The sequence below is a fragment of the Macaca fascicularis genome, chromosome 10, assembly GCF_037993035.2.
Source record: "Macaca fascicularis isolate 582-1 chromosome 10, T2T-MFA8v1.1".
In the NCBI taxonomy this organism is placed as follows: Eukaryota; Metazoa; Chordata; class Mammalia; order Primates; family Cercopithecidae; genus Macaca; species Macaca fascicularis.
This window is the reverse complement of record NC_088384.1, coordinates 118,757,955-118,772,238: the sequence shown is the minus strand read 5'-3', so window position 1 is coordinate 118,772,238 and position 14,284 is coordinate 118,757,955.

Below are 14,284 nucleotides of genomic sequence, written 5' to 3'. Positions count from 1 at the left end.
CGTCAGGGCCTCCTCACAGGCCCTGCAGGCTTTGCACACTCCCTCCCTCGGAGCGCCTCACAGGGTGCCCCTGCCCCTGGCTCGGGAGCCACGTGAGAGCGAGATTCTTGTCCTTTCCCTGTCCCCGCAGCGCCTGGTAGCACTGGCATAGCACTGGTAGCACTGGCATAGCACTGGTAGCACTGGCATAGCACTGGTAGCACTGGCATAGGTGACCAGGCACAAGCTTGTCCCCTGCATGTCTGGGTTGCCCAGGAGCCCCCAGGGCACTACTGTCCCTTCTCTAGGCCCTCCCCGTCCCCTCCCCTGCTCCCTCCTCCCCAGAACCCCTGGGAGAGGTTGGGTAGAGCTGCTGCTGCGTGTGTGCAGGGCTGGGGAACCAGCCTGGCCTTTGTGGACGTTGCTGGCTGCAGCTGTTGTGCTGGGAGCAGGAAACCTGGGCAGGCTGGGGCAGGCGTTGCAGGGTGTTGAGGGAAGTGGGAGGCTGAGGAACCCCCTCCTGGGCCCACCCAGCTAGGAGAATTCAAGGCTCCTGAGCTGATGGCTGGCAGTGGGACTCCATGCTTATTCATCCGTTCTCGCCCTGCTTTGGGCTTCTCTGTTCAACCGAAGCCTGATACTGTTGTCAGGGAGCTGCAGCTCACAAACATCACAGCTTAGAAATCCTGGCATCAAAGGAAATGTCAGCGGTCCCTTTGCTGGAAGCCAGGATAGTGGACTCAGAAGCCAGCAGATAGGGTTTGAACGTTGGCCCTGCTCTACTTCACATTTGGACGAGTGTCCTTAGCGTCTCTGTGCCTCAGTTGAGTCGTCTGTAAAACGGGAATAGTGGCTGAATGAAGGGCAGGGCTGTTACTGATGGGTCTCCACGGGGAATGAACGAGGTCGGTGTCAGGCTGAAGAGGGGCTGGATACCCTCAGCTAAGTGTCGGGTGTGAGGTGAGGTGAGGTGTTCCATCACTAGAGTAGGCTGGAATAGGCCGGATTTGTCCTCTGGAAGGCACGATTCACCAGATAAGTACAGGGGCTTGGGCGGGGACCTTAGTGTCCACGCCACGCAGGGAGTACATGTGCTGGACAGTGTCAGGTCCAGGCATTCACCACTGTCTTGGTAACACTGGGGTCTGACCACGGGCTGGGCCGTCAGGCGCCTCTGTCGAGACCCCCACAAAGAGGAAGGCCACAGCAATGGCCACTGGAGTCTGTCCCTCTGCCAGCCAAAGTAGGAGGATGCAGCAGATTGTGCTCTCTCTCTGCCAAAGCTCATTGTTTGGTTTTCAAACCCCTGACCTTTTGGCTAAGCTGCCCTTATTTTCAAAGGTTTATCTTTGAGTTAGCCTGGGAGCTTAAAAAATCATAAAAGGCAACTTAGTGCAAATATTGTGATGGAGCATTTGCTTAAAACCACGTAGGAAAATGTCACTTGGAAGGCCTTGCTCTACACGGCGGATGGCGGGCCCCGGGTGGGGACTCCTGGCAGCTACGCCGCTCAGCTGCTCCAAGGCACTCGCCTGTTCTGAGTTCTCCTGTGCACTCACCAACCGGATGGCTCTGCAGCCGGAAGCTTTTAACTCCACGTTGTTTGCCCCTTTCTCTCTGATTTCTGCAGACAGAAGCCCTTCCTAAACAGCTGAAACTCTAAGAAAGTGCCGGTGAAGCTTGGGAAGGGCCGGGCCGGGTCCGGTCATGCCCATTGGTGATGCAGCCACACCCTTGGCCACCAGATGCCTTCACTGACACATGAAGCCGGGCACAGCCTCGTGGGGGGCAGGGCTCCGGGGGCGAGTGTCTCCTGCAAGCTGGAGAACCTTGGAGACCTGCTGCCCTGATCCCAACATTCCCAATGCTGCCTGTTGAGGAGCCGGCGGGTCCCAAGGGCAGCAAGGACCGAGGTCCACGGGCACGGCTGTGATGCTAGGGTGCAGCACGAGTGCTGAACAGGGGCAGCCCGTGTGCTGGGGACAGTCTGGCTTTCTGTGGTTCCCTGAGTGGTGTGAGCAAGGCCATGTCCTTATTACCAAGCAAGGTAGTCATCTGTGCCTGGGGTGACAATCACATCCAAAGAGTCACCACGAGAGGTCTTTGGAAGACGCTCCCAAGGGTGGGGGTCCCTGCTTGTTTCATTGGCTAGCTTACCCTGAGTCCCTCCAACGCTGCCCGGCACGTAGTTGGCACTCAGTGGGTCTGTGTTGCACGAGTGGAGCAGATGCGATGGTGAACAGGATGAGGCCATGCCAGCAGGATGTGCAAAACCCGTCACTGGTTCACAGCAGGCTTCAGGCTTCTGAATGTAGGAGAGTCACCATCTCTCCAGCCTCCATCCTTCTCTTCCCTCAGGCCCCCAACCACTGTTGGGCGACTCTTGCTAGCAGGAAGCCCTCTTACTAAATTGAAAAAATTAAGTTTACAATAACATCTACATCAGTTATCTATTGCAGCATAACAAAATGCCCCCACACTCAGTGGCTTAAAACAACAGGCATTTATTGTTTCAGTGGCAGCAGTAGTTGGTTTCCTACGAGGAAGAAGGTGGGTGGGGGAGAAACGTGAATGTGTTAGAGGCACAGAAGATAAGTAATAAACATAATTGGTAGAGCTTGGCTATAGATTTTCCCACCCACAGCACGGGAATTGCACGTGTTCCAGGACGTACAGTGTTCCAAGGAGGATCTTTAAAAACGGAGCGGCACCTGCACATGTGCACGCACAGCGAGTGTTCGCAGGCCCGCAAGGAGGGCGGAGCCTCCTTCCAGGCTCACACTGGCTGCGCTCCAGGCATCTCTGGGGCTGTTGGCAGATTCTGGGGGTTGTGCTACAGGCCGATCAATCCTCAGTCATTGGCATCCTTGTCCCTCACATTCCCAGGCCGCCCCTTGGACCTCGGCCAGCTCTCTGGAAACGTGAGCCGTGTTCTCAGGGAAGAACCAGAAGAGGAAGCGGGCGTGGCTGCCCACAAGTGCAGTGGCTGCTGCGTGGGATGGGCCCCAGGAAGGCCAGGGATACAGAGGGCAGGTCGGGGTGACAGGCTGGAGAGGAGGTGGTTTCAAATCCCAGCTTCACCGGGCCTGGACCCCCAGTTTCCTGTGTGTGAAATGCACGACGTGGCCTCTAGGTCGCCAGGCTGCTGTGAGCATCCTGTGATGTGCACACACTTCATTCCACACAGAGGCCAGGGCCCACCCCGGTGGCTGCAGGGCAGCTGGAGAGGCTGGGTGGGAGGAGGATGGCCCAGAGTGGGGTCACACACTCTGTCTTTGCCCGCGTGGGGACATGCTCGGGGCGTTGCCGTGGCTGTCTTGTGCGCTTGGCTGAGGATGGAGAGTGATTGGCCACCAGAGTTATGTGAGGTCCCCATCAGCGTCATAGACACTCAGCATTCCTGTTTTGGGCCTCAGGTGAGCTGGGATGGCCGTTCCACAGTGCCCGCAGGTCGCCTGAGGAAGATGGCACCAGCAGGCTGGGAGGCTCGGGGTAGGACAAACCATTCACTCTGGTTTTCCTGGGACTTTCGAGGTTTTAAAGCAGCCAAGTCCAGAGACCTGGGAGCTGGAGCCCTCTCAGTCTCAAGCAGTTGGGGCTGAGGGTCACCCTGGCTGTGTACTGTGGGAGTTTGCTCTTACAGCCTCCCTCCCTTCCCATGCTCTCTCCTGCTCCGTTGACCCCCCACCCCAGGTCTCCCCCGCTGGGACCAGGTCTCACCACTCCCTCCAAATCCCAAATCACCCAGGGTTCCTTCACCTGCCACAGCTAAGAAGCCAAGAATCTTCTAATTCAAACCTGACATGGCTCCATGGAGAGCTGGCTGCTCTGCAACGGGCCCAGTTTTCAATCATGTATTTCCTCCGGGCTCTGATTCAGCCGGATGGTCTGACTCACACAGTCGTCAGACTTATATCAACAAGTGTGTCTCTGCCGTCTGCCTGGAGGCCAGAGCCTCCTGGTGAGCCCTTGGTTCAAGGGCTCACACCTAGTGGGCAAAAGCGGTCAAGTTCCCTTAATTTTCATGCCCCCAAGAGCCATCTGCCCTCCACCTGGCTCTGCGGGAATCTGGTGCAGGCCTGGTACCCAGAGGACAGGGAGATGTGTGTTGAGCGAATCGTGAGCACCTGGAGGGAACAGCTAGCACTTCACCTGCTCAGCCTCTCCCCTTGCCTGGGTGCCAGCACCTGCAAGTCTTCCTGTGAATCGCCTGCTGTCCACATGGTCTGTGTGTGCGCGCATGTGTGTATGCCTGCATGCGTGTTGGGCTACCAGGCACAGGGGCTCAGAGGGTCCCTGCTGGCAGGAGCAGGTCTTCCCATGCTCATCTCCTGTCCTTTCTCTGAGACCCCGCAGGAGGCTCTGTCTCCTCTCCCCAGGGCTGGCATCCACCTGGCAAAGAAGGCTGTGCCCAGCCGGGAGGGAGGAGGGCATCCTCTGCCTGCCCTGCCATGCTTTGTGTTCTCTCTGCTCAGATGCACAGAGCCCCATCTCCTGACTGCAGCTCCAGGGACCCTCTCCCCTGGCTGGAGTTCCGGGGACCCTCTCTGCTGGCTGCAGCTCCAGGGACCGTCTCCTCCTGCTTGCGGTTGATTTCTCAGTGTGAATGAGACTCTGCTCCACCCAACCAGGCAGAGGGCTTGGGATCTGCAGTCCGACCCAGGGGCTTCAAGTCTTGGCTCTGCCACCTCCAGAGTGAGCAACCTTAGGTGGCCCTGAGCTTCGGCTTCCTCCTCTGGAATATGGGGATGTTAACTGTGCCTCACGTTCATGGGTGTGGATGAGATGGCGCTGCCCACATGGTGGGCAGAGTAAGGATCCCAAGGATGTTCATGTCATGCCAGACTCTCCAGAACCTATGAATATGTTGGGGCACCTGCCAAAGGGGATTAGGGGGCAGGCGGATTAAGGCAGCTCATCAACCATGAAATGGGGAGGCTGTGCTGGGCTGTCCTGGGCCCAGAGGAGTCACCAAGGCCCTTAAATGCGGAATAGAGAGACAGGAGAACCAGAGTGACGGCAGCCTGAGAGGGTCTGGCACATCGGATGCACAGGGAGCCACGGCGCTGTCCTCACAGCACAGCGGGCCGGCCGTGAGCATCCCACACTGGCCGTGTCCAGAGAGCCTGGCTGAATGATGAGTGAATGAAGGATGGCTAAAGTGGGCTGGGGAGGTGGGAAGAGGCCGCTGGGGCCCAGTCCCTGCTGTACACCAGACCTCTCCCCTCCAAGACAGCACGAGGGGCCCAGGGTCCCCCAGGCTCTCTTTGCCCACCCTGGCTGCACCCGTCCTGGCCTTCACCTCCAAGCAGAAGATGCTCAGGACGAGAGCCCAGCTCCACACGGCTCAGAGACCACTCCCCTCCTGTCCAGCTCTGGTGTCTCAAGCTGTGCTGTGGAGAGTGAGGACAGAGGGGGCCTCTCAGGACAGGCCAACCCGGTATGAGGACAGAGCAGGCAGAGGCCACAGTCCAGGTGGCTGCAGCTGCTCCGCACCTGGAGGTGGGTGTCCAGGAGATGGGGCCCGGAGAGCGGCTCTGTGTGGAGCGGGGAAGGCACAGTTAGGGAGGAACCTTGCCCATGAAGTTCCACGTCCCTCCCCAGCTTGCTGGACTGTGAACAGGAGCAAGGACTGGCGCCCTGCATCCCGGCGCCCTGCACCCCAGCATCCTGCACCGCAGCGTCCTGCACCCTGATGTCCCTGCTGGGGCCTTGTGGGCTCTTGGGACTCCTGCCTGCCCAGCCCACTGAGTGCCTCCGCGCTGGCTGACCCGCGGGGCTGCTACAGCAAGCACGTTCACGGGGAGAGCACCGGATGTCTGGGGGAACTGGCTGAGGTGGGGCAGTTTGGGAAGACTTGTCCAAGGAGAACACCTTCACCGAGTCCTGGAATGTGGTGTGTGAGCAGGAACGGTGGTGGGCAGGACGGGGTTGGGCCAGTGTGCAGCCCGAGGTCAGAAGACAGAGGGGTTAGGGACGCGGCTCCTGCACCTCTGTGCCTGTGACATGGAGTTTTATTCCTGGAGCTGGTGGAAGACACTGCATATTCAGCCTGGGCCCCAGGTCGGGGCTGGTGGCTCTGGGATCCCGCCCAAGGCAGCAGGCAGTGGGGTGGTGGGAGGAGAGGAAGGAGGGGGGACTTGTTGCCACGGCTCTAACTTGACTCCTCACAGACGCACAGCCTTGACTCCTGTCCACCCAGCAATCTCACCGTGCGCCCTTCCAGGCCTGCTGAGCAGAACCGCGTGGAAGGGTGAAGCAGAGACGGCCTGGAGTCACCTTGGATTGTGAAACCTGTCAGCAAGTTTAAAGAAATCAGCCAAGAGACACACAAAGAAAGCTGATGTTTTGGAGGAAACAGGGAATTAGGTAGATTATCTTCTGAGGAAAGAAGATCCATTTCCAAGACATATTTCAATGCAGCCCAGTTTCCTAAAAATTATTCCTGGGAAGGGCTTGCTATGAACGCACCTCAGGCCGATGGACACAGAGAGTGTCCCTTAGAATTTCCTGTGATGTTCCCACCAATTTCTCTGGACCAGGTTTAAAACTGATGAATAGCAGGCCCCAGCCCTCTAAGCCCGTTCCCTTTTCTCCTCATGCCCTCCCTGGCCCACCTATACTCTCCTCTCTGCCTCCTGCTAGAAGGAGGGTTCCCAATTGCTGGGCCCCCAGCGGAAAGCCATTTTCTTTTTGCAATTTGCTTTTGGGAAAAAGACAACACACAGGCAACACAGGCGATGCAGAGGGCCAAGCCAGCCCGTCTGTTCCATCTGCAAAACAGAAGTAGCATTTTGTCTGCTCTCACCCAGAAGCTGCAGGCTTATGGCTCTTATAAATGCACCGATTTGTGGTTAACTTTCCAGGCGTCCTTGTGAGCACACTAGGCGATGTAAAGCTAAAAGGGCTGCATTCGGCTAATGTGAGTCTTCCATTTATTGTCAGGAGAGAAAGGACGGGCAGCTCTTGCATTCTCTTGAAGGCTCAGCAGTCCGGCCCCCCGCCAGGAGGAGGTGAGGAGATGCGCGAGGCGGGGTTGGAGTTGGAGCAGGACGCTGAGGGTCTTGTCATGCCCGTCCTTCCTGCCACGTGGCTGTGCCAGGCTGCCCTCTGGGGAAGGCAGGACTGGGTGCCGTGGCGCGGGCATCTCTTCCCTCTGACTTTCAGGCTTGCTTCCTCCTCGGTCTAAGGACGGAGTTTGCACAAACATGACTTCTGCGTCTCCAGAGATCCAGTGTCTGACTTGACCCGCAGTCGGGAGTCCTCCACGCTTAGAAATATTGAAATAGGAAAAATGTCTTCCATTTTGTAGTCGCTTCCTAGGAGTTTCCAAAAGCAAAACCTTGAAATGGTTCCTCCTCTGTCGTTCTCGCCTTGGAGCTGCAAAGGCCCATTCGAGACGCTTTCTTTAACAACGTGAGGCCATGCCATGGGGAAAGGAACCCCAGGGGCAAGAGGGTCTGAGGGCAGCTGCCCGGCTCACTGAGGGTGGCACACTCCCTCTATGACCCTCAGAGAGAGCAGAGGGTTCACAGGGTGCCAGCATGGGCCTATGTGGGACACCAAGGGGGACAGCATGAGGATACCAAGCCCAGTCCACACAGCAAGTCTGGGCTCCCACGAGCCACGGACATAGCCAGGGCTGGTCCATCGGCCGCCTCTGAATTCCCCTCCCTTTCACCCCAAGTCTCAGCCAAGGGCTCCATCTCCCACTTGCCCTGAAGCTAGACACGCCACAGAGTAAGTTCTGGCAGGGGGTGTGGAGAGAGGGCACCCTTGCCGCTCAGGCAGCATCTCCCTGGCTTCCTGGCCTCCCTCTGGCTGGGAGGTGAGGGTGGTGAGAGACGGAAGCTCCTGGGGAGACATCCCAGCAGCAAGAGAGAGGGAGCCTGTCTCCATCCACTCGAGGTGCTGACACACAACACCAGAGGCTGGCTGGAGTTCCTAAACAACAGAAATCCCTTCTCACGGTCTGGGAGCCGCAAGGCCAAGATCAAGGGAAGATTCAAGGTCTGCCGAGGGCCTGTTTCCCGGTTCACGGAGGGTGCCTTCTTGCAAGAAGCCCCACCTTCACCACCAAATCCCCTCCCAAAGGCCCCACTTCTCACACCTTTGCCCGGGGGGTTGGGATCCCAAGACAAGAGCTTGGAGGAGCGGGGGCTGGGATTCCAACCCAGGAACTTGGAGGAGCCACAGGCATGCATCTGATTACAAAGCCCCTCTCTGGGTCTGAACCCCATGCCTTCCCAGGACTCCTGCCCTCCTGGGACCATTCCTGGAGTCAAATGGAGCCTGAAGCTTCCTGAGGACACCATTTGAGGCCCTGGCCAGCCCCAGCTGCCCCCTGGACTTTCAGTCCCATGGAACCTTTATTCTCTCGAACTGTTTGACTTGGGTTTTTGCCATATGCCCCGATGTCTTGGGACAGTCATCTGTGAATTTAGGAGACACCTCCATCATTTATTCACCTCCTAGGGGATGAGGATACCTGGAGGGCAGGCCCTGATACCCTGCTTTCCTGTCAGGGGAAACTGCGTCGTGGGCAGAAGACCAGGGCATGGGCATCCGGTCCAGGGCCCGACAGAGCAGAGCAGCTAAGCCCAGGAGAGAGGTCAGCCTCTCGGGCAGGCTCCTGAAGGACAGTGTGGGGTCTCCCCTCGGGGCCCCTCCCCAGCTGCACCCCTTCCCCATTTAAAGTCACCAGGTGCCTCTCCTCAGGCTGTGGGACGAGGAAGGAGCCCTTTGCTGTACCCAGTGTTGTACCCAGTGCCTTGCCGGTTGGACCACGTGCTCCCTGAAGACGGGGCCCAGCTCTCCCTCCCCACTCAATCACCCTCAACCCCCACACTTCTAAGTCTTCAGGACCTGCTTTTTCAACCCCCACCAGCTTAGGCTGGTCTCAGAGGACTGCTCTGGGAGAGGAAGTCCAGACCATGGGCTGGGGTGCCTAACTGTTGCTCGTTTTCTTTTCAGAGAATGAATGATGTTGAGCTTGACATGGATAATTGAGTGTACAACTTTTCTAAAAGTAACATACACAGATGCTGGGCCCCGAGCCCCGCCTCCTCTGTGCTTTCTAGATGGGGAATGAGAGGCTGCTTGTCCTTGGTGTAGGCACCGGTCCCTGTCCCCAGCTCCCTGATTTTTTCGGTTGTTCTTATTCTCTCTCACCCCCGACTCCATCGGCAGGTGCTGAGACCGCACGTGGTTTGATCCTCTCAGGTGTGTTCTGTGCTGCCTGTAAGACCCGTCCCTACCACTGGCCAGGCATTCAGCCCCCAGCAGCCCAGCCCCTTTGCCGGGCAGGGGAGGAAGCTCTTGGAGTCCACTGTGGTGGGACCAGGGACCAAGGCTTCACACCCGGCACTGCAGGCAGCAGGTTTGCCAGTCACTGGAAGACTATTATCCGTACAGTCCCCAAACACGGTTTATGACTATTTGGCTCATTAAATAGCCTGAATCCCTAGGGGAACAAATCAGACGAGGTCTATTTTTCTTCAATCACTGCCTCACCCCCTGCAGCTCTGGTGTCCCCAAACCACCCTTAGGCTCCGCGATTCTCCAGAAGGCTCTGCGATTCTCTAGAAGGCTCACACAGCATTGCAAACCTGCTGTGCTCACATTTGCTGTTCATTAGAGCAAAGGGTGCCGGCTAGAATCGGCGAAGGGAACTGGCAGAGTCCAGGAGGGCCCAGGCACAGGCTGCTGGTTTCCCCACTGGGCAGCCTGACAGCACTTGCTTCTCCCCAAGCTGATGGCCTGCCTTGGGGTTCAGGGCTCTGCTGGGGCTCAGTCCCACAGGCTCTGCCAGGCGACCATGTGCGGTGGCTCGGTCTCCGATCCCTCCAGAGGCACAGCTGACACCACGTGGCCCAAAACGCCCACCACAGATCCGATTAATAGCACAGACCATCCAGCCTGGCCCAAGGTCCACAGATAACCAGGACTCTCTTAGCAGGCAGGACAGGCCGGGGCTCAGAGGCCAGCTCCCTGTGAGGAGAGAAGTGGCCAGGACTTTCTCAGGGAAAGGAGAACCGTTCACTGCACAATCAGTCACTTTCTCTTCCCCTCAGTGACGCTCAAGGCAAACTCCAGAAAGGGTAGGTCATGTTTGGACATTAAAGTCCCCCCAGGCCAATTAAAAACTTGAGTATGACAACCGATTCCAAAAGCCTCACTGCAGAGCCTTAATGCACAGCTGCAGTCCACAGCCCCAGTCCAAACCCCACCCACATCCCACACTTGCTCCACCCCCCACCCCACTGCCACCCCACCCCACACCCACTCCACCCACAACCCACCCCCACCCTACCCCCACCCCACTCCACACCCTACCCCACACCCACTCCAAACCCCACCCCCACCCCACACACAACCCCACACCCCACTCCACATCCCCCACACGCACTCCACACCCTATCCCACACCCCACTCCACACCCACCCAACACCCCACTCCATACCCCACCCCACCCCACACCCACTCCAAACCCCACCCACACCCCACCCCACACCCACCCCAGCCCCCACCCCACTCCACCCCACACCCCACCCCACCCCTCACCCCACTCCACACCCACCCGACACCCCATTCCATACCCCACCCCACTCCACACCCCACCCCACACCCACTCCAAACCCCACCCACACCCCACACCCCACCCCACACCCACCCCACTCCACCCCCCACCCCACACCCCACCCCTCACCCCACTCCACACCTACCCGACACCCCACCCCACACCCCACTCCACACCCACCTGACACCCCACCCCACACCCCACTCCACACCCACCTGACACCCCACTCCATACCCCACCCCACTCCACACCCCACCCCACACCCACTCCAAACCCCACCCACACCCCACACCCCACTCCACACCCCACACCCACCCCACCCCCACCCCACTCCACCCCCCACCCCACACCCCACCCCACCCCACCTCTCACCCCACTCCACACCACACCCCACACTCACTCCACGTCCTCACTGCACGGCTGTGCTGCACAGCCTCACTGCATGTATTAGTCTATTTTCGCACTGCTATAAAAACCTGCCTGCGGCTGGATAATGTGTAAGGGAAAGTGGTTTAACAGACTCACGGTTCCACATGGCTGGGGGGCCTCAGGTAATTTACAATCATGGCGGAAGGCGAACGGGAAGCGAGAACGCGCCTCACAAGGCGGCAGGAAGGAGACGTACTGAGTGAAGGGGGAAGAGTTCCTTATCAAACCAGCAGCTCTCATGAGAAAATCATGAGAACAGCATGGGAGTGACCGCCCCCAGGATCCAGTCACCTCCACCTGGTCTCTCGCTTGGCGCATGCGGATTATGGGGATTGTAATTCAAGATGAGATTTGGGTGGGGACACAAAACCTAACCATATCACTGCACAGCCTCACTGCACAGCCCCAATGCACGCTCCGCCGCGCAGGCGCACTCCACAGTCCCACTGCACGCCCCGCCGCGCAGGCGCACTCCACAGCCCCACCGCCCACCCGCGCTGCGCAGGCGCACTCCACAGCCCCACTGCACGCCCTGCCGCGCAGGCGCACTTCACAGCCCCACTGCCCACCCCGCTGCGCAGGCGCACTCCACAGCCCCACCGCACAGCCTCACCCGCACTACCTGTGTAAGAGGCACTGGAACCCAGAGCTTTCCCCTCAAACGATTGCTGGGTGAGATGTTGTGGCGTTGTTAGATGATATGTTCCACTATTGGTCTTTTGACAGACAGGGGGATGGATGGGCAGATGGATGGGCGGATGGATGGGCGGGTGGATGCCTGCCCTAAGCACAGGGAAGTGTGCATTGCCGCAACGACATGTTGCCAAATGTTGGGGTTACCGTATTTATAAGTGTGCATGTTACTGTGTTTGCACATTGCCTCATTTGTGTACTTGTGTGTTCCTGAGTATTCCTGTTGTCCTGTTTGTGTTGCCCCATGTACATGTTGCTGCTTCTGCAAGTGGCCCGTTTGTGTGTCTGTGCGTTGCTGTGTGTGTGTGTCTAGAGAATAAAATGAGAACTGAGAGGGGCCACCTCCCTCAGAATCGCTTTCCAAAAGTGGACCTCCCAAGCCACCCTTTCCTTGCACAGCCACAGGACAGACGGTGGCCTTCCCGCTCTGGACAAGCCTTGACGGGAGCAAATGCTGCCTGTCCGGAGCCTTCTGGGGGCCCTGGAGGACGCTGTCCCTGCATCACAGCTGGTGCAGAGGGTTGGGGGTTTGACCCAGGGAGTCAAGGCCTTTCTGACCAGACCCTTGGGCAGGGAGTGTGGCCCCGCCAAGTCTCAGTGCCCGGAATATGATATGGTGAAAACCGCCGGCTGCCTTGCCAGGTGGACAAGGGAAGATTAACCAGGCAACAAGGGTGGTCGGTAAACGTGTGTGGGATGGACTTACAAGGTGATAGGTATATGTGTGGCTCTGGGAAAGTGAATCTGCAGCTTAAACAAGCTTCCAGAACTTCAACATAGAAAATGGATATTTTCTATCAAAGGAAACGCCTTGAGAGGCCACATCCTTATTTCTCTGATTTTGCTGTTGCTCAAGGAGGCCCTGGAATGCCCTTAGCTTCACAGCAGGAAGAGAGCACTGTCCACATTGCCCGCAGGTTCCCGCTCAAATCCAGAGTGAGCCTGCAGAACAGCCAGAAAGCCCACCCAAGGTGCCTCAGCCTGGAGCTCGTCCGCGCCGTAGAGCGGGTGCAGGTGCAGACGGCAGAAGGACGCATCAGGGCCGTCGTGGGAGTAACGCCCCGCGTGAGAAGCTCAAGACTGGACCCTACTGTTGATTTCCGAGGGAATGCCCCGCCCCTCCCAGCCGCCCCGCCCCTCCCAGCCCTGGCGCTCCGGCTGCATCTGACGCCAGGCGGAGGAGGGTCTCTGCTGTGGAGGACTTGTGATCGAATTGGCCCACCCGGATCATCCAGGATCAGCTCCTGCCATGTTGTGATATGAGAATAAATACGCATTTCAATGGTCTCTGACATAGAGCAACGATAGCCCTTGTAGTGTCTTGACCATCAGGGTGCTAGGAGAATCTTTTGTTCTGATACTCGGTCTTCGGCCCCAGATCCTAACAATGAACTCCTACAGCCTTTGCAATTTCCTGAGGGGTAGTTGCGTCCACCCAGAGCTTCTCAAGCCCTTGGAATTTCTGGGGTGATAGGAGCGTCTTTCGAGCTGATGGGGTGGCTCTGGAGGCTTCAGGATGGGGGCTGGTGGCCACGGGAACCAACCACAAGATTAGAATTTTCTGCCCCAACCTCTGATCTTCAGTAAAAAGGAAAAGGGGCTGGAGGTTGAGTTGATCACCGATGGTCAGTGACGTAGCCAATCATGCCTGTGTGATGAAGCCTCATGAGACCCCAGAAGGACTCAGTGCAAATGAGCTTTGGGGTTGGAGGATGCATCTGCCTGCCAAGAGGGTGGCCCCAACTGCACAGGGACAGAAGCTGCTGCACCCAGGGACCCCCCGGACCTCCCCCAGGTATACGCCTGCTGGTCATCTGTGTCCCCTGCAACGTCCTTCATAATAAACCGGTGAGTCTGTGTTCCTGAGTCCTGGGAGCTGCTGCAGCAAATCACTCCAGCCTGGGGAGGGGCTCACGGGACCCGGTTTATAGCTATGTGGACAGAAGCCCCTGGAGCTTGCAGTTGACTTCGAAAGTGAGGGCAGCCCTGTGGGACTCAGCCCTCACTCTGCAGGGTCTGACGCCATCTCTGGGTGGACAGTGTCAGAATTGAATTGAAGGACACCAGCTGGCATGTGCTGGAGAACTGCTTGGTGCTGGGACAAGTCACCACCCCCTGGGTCGGGAGTGCTGTGTCCGGTGCTGTGAGGGTGGGAAGAACAATTTGGTTTTTTCCCATATCTTCTCAGACCTTCCTGCCTTGAGGTCTGTACCCTTGATCAAACCTGCACTTTATAGGATCAGGGACTGGGGCGGGGACATCTTCAGCCTAGCCGCAGCTGGGAACTTCGAGGACCATCCTGAGAGCTGCCTCGCCCAACCTAGAGAACAGTGGAGATCAGCCGGGTGCTGTACCCCCAGGGCAGAGCGTGCGGCAGGACCACCCGGTCCCTGGAGGTGGGATAGCATCTCAGCTGCGGTTTGCTCCCTGGGGGCCTGGCTGAGACGCGGCTGCATCCAGGACTTAACCCTGGGACTTCATCTCAGCCTTGGGGACACTTACACCAGGGGCTGCTTCTGGGGAACCGGAGCTGTGACGGTGGCTCCTGGGGAGCCTGCCAGGAGGCATTCACTGGCGGGGACACCCCTGGTCCTTCAGGGAACA